Source organism: Hydra viridissima, unplaced genomic scaffold (genome assembly GCF_058129835.1).
Source record: "Hydra viridissima isolate aposymbiotic clone 2 unplaced genomic scaffold, HvirCarnegie_v1 scaffold_4, whole genome shotgun sequence".
NCBI lineage: Eukaryota > Metazoa > Cnidaria > Hydrozoa > Anthoathecata > Hydridae > Hydra > Hydra viridissima.
In genome coordinates, this window is record NW_028324303.1 from 35,269 (window position 1) to 43,413 (window position 8,145).

The following is an 8,145-nucleotide window of genomic DNA, read 5'->3' on the forward strand; positions in this document are numbered from 1 at the left end:
CTAAATGTTGATAATTTACATCGCCTTCTTGCGTTCATGTTTACGCGAGACGGTTTTTGGAAAAGGTGTGATGATTGATGTTTCCAAACAGCAAATGAGATGAGAGCGCATCATTTTGTTTTCAAATGTTTGCGTCATACCATCTTTTCCATAAATTGTCAACTGAAATGCAAAGGCAGCTGCATAAACACCGCAGTCCGATGCATTCGGTTGTAGTGCGCATGGTACTGCTGTTACTGGAAGAAAACCATCGGGATTAACAAGTCTAATATAGAGTTGTTTTATTTGAGCTTTAGCATAGTTTGAAACTGAGCTATTAAGGCTATCTAAATACAAAACTTCTCCTTCAATGCATGCAGTTGTCACCCAATGGTTGACGTCGTTAAGAATGATGATTGACCTACAGGTGATTGCTTCGAACCCAGATTGTGTCTGAACTAGAAGAGTTGATTGATTGTTTTTGTTACCAAGATGTGTTGAAACCATTTTCTTGACTGCAACTATAATTCTGTCATTCAACCATGCGTCTGAAGTCAGGATCTGTTTATCTCCAATTGTTAGATTGTACTTTAAAATCCACAGTTCTGATTTTGAAACCTTTTTTTGATAATCGATTTTTTCGACTGAATTTTTCAATTCTTCTGATGCTATATTTTCATCAATACTCTGACCGGAGGTTGCAGGTTTAACTGACATGGTGTATTCCTGTGGTTCATTCCATCATTTTAGGTTGATAGCGCTAACAACTTGTTTCAATATTCTTTTTTATCTTGCAACCGATAAACTCCTTTGTCTAAAACATCTATTATTGTGTAAGGGCCGTGGAATCTTTGAGCTAACTTATCGCCCATTCGTGTGTCTTGCGTCTATTGCATTTCAAAACTTTTTCGCCAACTGCAAATGATTGAGCTAAATGTTTAATATCGTAACGTTTCTTCTGTATATTTTGTGCCATTGTAATGTTCTTTTTAGCCGCGTTTCTTTTCGCGACAATTTCATCAGCGAACTCTGCCATTCGTAATCCTTATTTGGCTTCGTCAATTTTAGTATCCCACAGAAAAATCTCTCTTGCCCGGTTTTCCAAATCGATTGGAATCTGAGCTTTTACTCCATACATAATCATAAGAGTATTATGAAACTTATTTATTTGTTCGATTTGCAAAAGCCGCCGGGTCCAGATATTCATCCCTGTCGTTAGCTTCGTTGTTAACAAGCTTCATTATATGTGTAATCAATGTTTGGTTGAACCTACTGTGCAAAAGAAATAAGTTATAGTCATTAACTGTTGTATTTAAAACATTTAAATAATGCCCCTTCTTTTACACAAAAAACAAATTTATTATATAAAAAGTTATTATAAAAACTATACAAAAATAAAAAGAGTATAACCATTTATCACCTTTCTGTCAGTCCATTAGTCTGGGGATGATATGCTGACGTTTTTGCGAATTCTATATCTAATTTTAATAAAAGATCTTCCACGAGCTTGTTACAAAATCGCGTCCTTGATCGTGAAGAAGAATGTGGCAAGCCTCAAATTTGAATATCAGACGAAGTATAGAATCCGCATCCTTGTCCTCAATGTAATCAACTTCAGCCCATATAGTCAGGTATTCTGTTGCTACTACAATATATTTCTTTCCGTTCTTAGTTTCTTTTAACGGACCAATTAGATCTATTCCCCAACGGTGAAAATGTCATGAACTGGGATTGGATGGAGCGTCGCAGGTGATGGTTTGTTGTTAGGATTCGCACGTTGACATTCAGGGCAGGATCCGACAAATTCGCGTATATCTTTTGAAATCGACTTCCACCAATACCTCTCAGATGCTTTTTTGATCGTGGCATTTTGCCCAAAGTGAAATCTTTCAACTATGCTGCTATGGAGAGTTCGTATTTCCGATATGAAATAATTCTCCATGTACCAACCGGAAGGATTCTGCTTTCTTTCGAAGTTTCCTCTTATCGTCTTTCGTATACTTCGATGGATATTTTTTTTCCCCGAGATATATAACCAGAATATCGTTTTCTTCTTTTTCCATATTCTTCTTTCAAATAGTTTAATAAAATAAAAACAACTTATATTTGCAAGTTTTGTACTTTTATGTAAGTAGTTGAATAATAAAAGTTCACAAATATTCTTGTTCTTTACTGATAGCAAATAACTATAATAAATAGAAATTGTAAGTTATTTCATAAAAAAGATCCGCAGTTTTATGAAAGTTTTTCACTAAGCATAACAAAATGCTCATACAGATTTGAATAACTAGTTCATAAATAGTCCAAAATCGAAAACTAACGAACCTTGGCTTTTTAAAACATTCGAAAAAACGTTCTAAACTTGCACGAAGTTATTTTGTTAATAATCAAACATAATTTTAGTTATTGTTTTGAATTTGTTTAAAGAAACCGAGTTTAAACTTATCTGACATTCTTTTTTTTTTTATTGATGCGTTTCATCCAATTGAAACTTTGTTTTTTATGTAGTTTAATTTAGCATTTAAAGAGATAGTATATTTATTCAGATTTAGTATTTAATTAGATCATTCTTTAACATTTTATTGCGCAATCATATCAATTTGTATATTTAAGAAAATATTTAGGGGGAACTAATGTCACGGAGGAAATTTTATTTCGCAGATGGGGGAAAAAATTATTCAAGAGGGGAAATATTGTTTCGAAATAAATTTTCCCCACGGAAAGTATATTTCGGCCGGGGGGAAGTTTTATAATGGGGAATATTTATTTCGTGACACCGGCAATGTCGGGAAGTAATTGTAAAATTTATTTTTACTTTCAAAAAACTTAACTTTTTCGCGGCCAAATGGATAAAGTTATGGCGTATAAGCACGGAGTTCTAGGTTCAAGTCTTTCATGAGATTTTTTTTTTTTTAACTAAAGTTGCAGGTTTTTTTTACATTTTTACGTCATAACTATTCTTGTTTTTTAACTATTAAGATTTAAAAAAAAATTGATTTAATTGGTGGAGCAGTAATTCATAAATTGCAAAGCACAAAGTGCTAAATTGATAGTCAGGTTGTATTCCGGCCCACTCTGAATTTGTTTTTGTTTCATACTAATTGTAAAAAAAAAAAAAAAATTAAATTCACGCCTATCAAAGGGTCTTTTTTTGGTAATAATATTTCTGAAATTATTTATCTCTTTTGACATTTTTTAGAGGTAATATCTACTGTAAATGCCCCCAAAACTTACTTTTGCCTCAGTCCTCAAGTGAGTTCGAAGCGTCCCGGCTCTGTTTTTTTTTTATAAAAATAAAATAATAATAAAAAAGTAAAACCATTTTATTCAATATTAAACTGTATTTTACATTTTCAGGAGAATCTGCTCTGTGTAAAACTTGTGGAAATAAGCTTGCAACAAAGCAAGCAAATACTACTGGCTTGCGAAAGCATATTCAAACACAACATAGGAAGTTATTCATCGAACTTCAAAAAAAAGAAGACAAGCGGAGATCACAAGTAGATGAAGAACTAAACGTAATCGAGGCAGGTGCTGCTGGATCCGCAAAAGATGTAGAGTTCAAAATTCTCACTCTCCCGAAGAAGGCGGTTACAAAAAAGTGGCCACTTCAAGATCGGCGTCAATTAGAAGTTGATCATGACATTATTACTTTGATTGCTACTGAGCGCTTGCCGTTTAGTTCTGCTGATTCTGAAAATTTTAAAACGTTTATGAACAAAATATTACCAAATGCCACAATAAAACATTCAACGACATTCTCAAAAAATAAACTCCCTCAGCTTTACCATACACTGAAGGTAGTAATGCATGAAGTTGTGGAAAAAGAGCTCATAGATCTTAATCAGGTTGCCATAACCACCGATCACTGGACATCAATGGCAAATGATTCATACATGTCTGTGACATTACATTATATCTCGCCAGACTTTGCCCTAAAGAAATTTACATTAGAAGTGTGCCTATTCAAAGAGCGACACACTGGTATCAACATTGCAAAAGCACTTGATAACACACTCTCATACCCTGAATCATTAAAAAAAATACCCAATAAACTGTGTGTTATTGATCAGGCATCAAATATGGCATGTCGTCGTGCAAGTACGACTCCCCAACATGATCGTGTCGTCAATGAACGTGACAACAATGATGACGTCATTGATGATGCGATTGGAATGAACAACGTCATGATCACGTGGTGAAATCAACCAATCAGAAGAGGGTGGAAGGATGGTTGTTTACACACTCTGTATACATAAATGTGAATAGAGAATTGCTGAAAAATAAATACATCTGAAACAACATCCATTATAGAAAAATTAAAAAAATATGCGTATAACAAATATATGTATAAAATATATGCGGACGCGTTAGTATTTAATGAAAAAAACACCGTTTAAAAACGTAATCAAATAGCGTTTAAAACGTAATAAAATACCGTGTAAAGTAATGAAAAAACACCGTTTAAAATATAACTAATTCCCAGTCTACAAATATACTAAACCGCGCAGTTTAATAAATAAAGAAAAATAAAATGAACAACAAAGTTACCTTCCTTCGACGCCATTTCGGAAAAAATTTGAGTAGAGCTTCGCCGTCTGATCTCCTTTGGGGCTTTAGCCCAAATGAGAGTTTAACGAATGCACTGGTATTTATAGAGAAAACGACCCTTAAGTAAACAAACGACGGCCCTTAAGTAAACAAACCTTTGCGGGGGTCCTCCAACCGACTAATCAGATTGCAGAGAAAAGTAAACAAAAAAACCAACCGACCAATCAGAATGCAGAGAAAAGTAAACAAAAGAAAAACCGGGGGTAAAAATACAAATAAGACGGGTGTAATGATCAAATTAATATTCAATTGACATACAAAAATTAGTTGATAAAATCCAATTGACAAAATTCAATTGACAAACAAAAATTTCCGTATTCGTTGAATTGGAAACGTTTCCTAAAAAAGGTACAATTTTCAATAATATAGGACTATGAATTATTCAATTGACAAACAAAAATCAGGTGTGATGAATACATATTCTTCCTTTCCGTATTCGTCGATTTGGAAACGTTTTTCCAGAATGTTTTTTTTCAATATCGACAAGAGTTTTATAATCGTCGTATTTTGCAATATAAACGTTTTCGTTTTTTGACAAAGTGATAAATATTAAACGATTTCCACAGCGATCGTATTCGATTTCGGTTAGAGCAGATGAAAACGAAACAGCGTGTTCTAGTTTTAACCAAAAACGATCTAACTCATCATCATTTGGAAGATGATCGACTTGGAGAACGATGGTTTACAGATTGATCGATCTTTTGAAAAATGAATAACACGAACCATTTTTTTATATTTTTTTTAACCTAAAAATGTAAAAGGTGTTAATTATTTTAATATAGTCGAGTGAAATTGATGAAAAACACAGCGTTAAAAAGAGATAAAGTAACGATGCTAAACAACAAATAATGTTATATATAATGTATAAAGTAACAGTTAAAAAAACAATTAAAGAAAATAAAATGAGCGGGAGAAGATATATGCCTCCTTATCCTTATCGTGGAAACGGATTAAATAAGAGAAAGAGATCAACAAAAAGAACAACAAAGAGAAAACGACAGAGAGGAGGAGGTGAATTAACCAACAAGGCTGTTGAAATATTGTCTCCTCTTCCATTGGCGTTTACTGAAAGTGCGAGTAGATATTTGGTGAAGAAAGCTCTTGACAAATTATCACCTAGTAAGAAAAAGTTTGTTGTGTTACCAAGTTCGACAATCGTTTCACCGATCGATTCATATCGATATGACGATTGAAAATCCATTTAGGAGATTAAAAAGATGGTGGAAAAAAAGAAAAGAGAAAAAACGGATTAAGAGAATAAAACCTGTTCATTATGAATATTGGTTTATGAAAGAATAATATTTACAATACAGTTTGATTGTCCATGAAATGTTGTATTCGTTTAAACGATGCCAAATTTGTAATAGAATCAAATCTATTTTCGATTTATTCTGATACACCCCATAGATAAGCGCAACATCTTAATCGATCGATAAAATCAGTAATGTTTGCAGCCGTTTGAAGAAAAACAGCGATGGCGCTTTTGATTTCTCTTTTATCGATGTTCGTGTTTTGATCGTTGTTTGCTTCGTTTAAAAGTTTATTTATTTCATTAAACGGAACTAGATTTTCTTTGTCGAGCGAAAGGAGAAACAAATAATGATGTTTGTATTTCCATACATCTTCCCATTCGTTGGTGTTGTAAGGATTAAATTGAGCATAACAGTGGTTGCATTTTCTTTTACAGTTCATCTAAATATAATAATTAAAACCGTTTAAATACGAATAAAAATAATTATATATATTGGTGTATACGAAATAAATAACAATGAAATGGAGAATACCGAGAAAAAAAGTTGTATTAAACAAATAATTGACGTAATAAAACAAAATAAAATAGCTAGTTTGATTGCGATTTTTATTATTGTTATTTTTGCTTTATATTTTGGAAAAGAAAAACCACAACAGCTTCAATTAGCTATCGATTGGATTGCTACAGTTTCACCTAATTACACCAATAACAACAGTCGTATAAAACCAACACCATTTACAACAAAAAAAGCTGCGTTTTATCAACGTTGTTGTCTTAACAATGAGACGAGTTTAATAAATGCGAATTGAATAACGATAGATCGATCAGGGAATCGTTGACATCATCGTTTTGGTGAACTACTCGATGTTTACGTTCGCAACTCCTGCATAAAGGAATAAGACAACTGTCACAAGTTGACGAGTAAACAGAGCTTTTTTCCATATATATTTCACAAACAAAGCAGATTGTAAAACTTGTTTTTTTGTGTGCGTAATGCTCGTTTAATCTTTTTTTCATTTTCTTCCATTTTTTTAAATAGGACATGGCTATTTTATTGCTCTTACGTAATGATTCCATTTATTAAATAAATTTATTTTTTCAGAACAACGTTAAAAATAATTTTTTCGAAATAATCTTTCCAGTAATTTTTCCAAAATTCGTTGCAACAACATTTGCAACAGCACAACGATTTATCTTCTTCGTTTTTATCGATTTCGTTTTTTAGTTGACCAAACAACATAACTTTTTCAAAGGTTTCTTTTATTTCTTCACTCAAAGTCTTTTCCATTGTATAATATTTTTTTAATCTATAATAAAAAAATACGTATTTTATATTAATAAGTAGTTAAATATACAAACATTAGATCTTTTCGTTCTATTTTGGTAAATATATGATTCCAATAAACGCTTTCTTCATTCGATATTTCATCTTCCATATAGAAACCTTTCATTCTTAACCATCTTCTTAAGGTTTCGTAACATTTTTCGTATGATTTTTCTCGATCGTAATTGTAATCGATTGAGTCCAAATGGTAATGGTAGAGTCCTAACTCTCTTCCCATTTTTTTCCAATCCTTTCCAATGCGTAACGATAGAGCGTTGACAAATTCTTGATATTTCATTTTTTTTATAACTGAAAAAACAAAAAAATAAGTGTTAAATATCATTCTATATAATTTATTAATTTTACTCCATCTTTCATCAAACAGTCGTTCATTTGTTTTCGTTTTTTTTCATCGTTCTTCATTATTTCGCCTAAACGATTTATAATATCCTTATCGATATCGACAGTGTTTCCTTCGTCATCGTTTTGAATAATGTAAATATCTCCTCTGATCGATTTAAGGAGCGGGTAATCTTTAACGTGATATATTCTCGGATAAGGAAAAGGTTTGTTTCCGTATAAAGCGGTATGATGAGGAGATATAACGAGATACTCTTCCATCGTTGGTATTTTTCTCACGTTGGTTAGTCTCGGTTTTCGTAACTCACTTTTTGATAAATGAAGAATGCGTACCATTATTATTAATATGCTAAAACAACAAACAAATATATAAAATCAAGATAAAAATTTACATAAATAAGGATTATCGTCGATAATCATCGTTTGACTTTTTTCGTTTCGAATTATTGTACGAGCGTGATTTTTACAATAAGATAACGATGTTTTGTCAACAACGTAAACGTCGTAATAAAAAAACAAATCGTTAACGAACATTTTTCTTCTGTAAAGATTAGCAAAACATTCGTGATCTTCTAACCAATCGACTAATCTGTCGTGTGCAAGTTGCAAAAGCGATTCT

At 32.2% G+C, this 8,145-nt stretch overlaps 1 pseudogene; it reads right to left on the reverse strand.

The window, feature by feature from the left end:
- Positions 1–1,848, reverse strand: LOC149889259 (uncharacterized; annotated as a pseudogene).
- Positions 1,849–8,145: the final 6,297 nt, after the last annotated feature.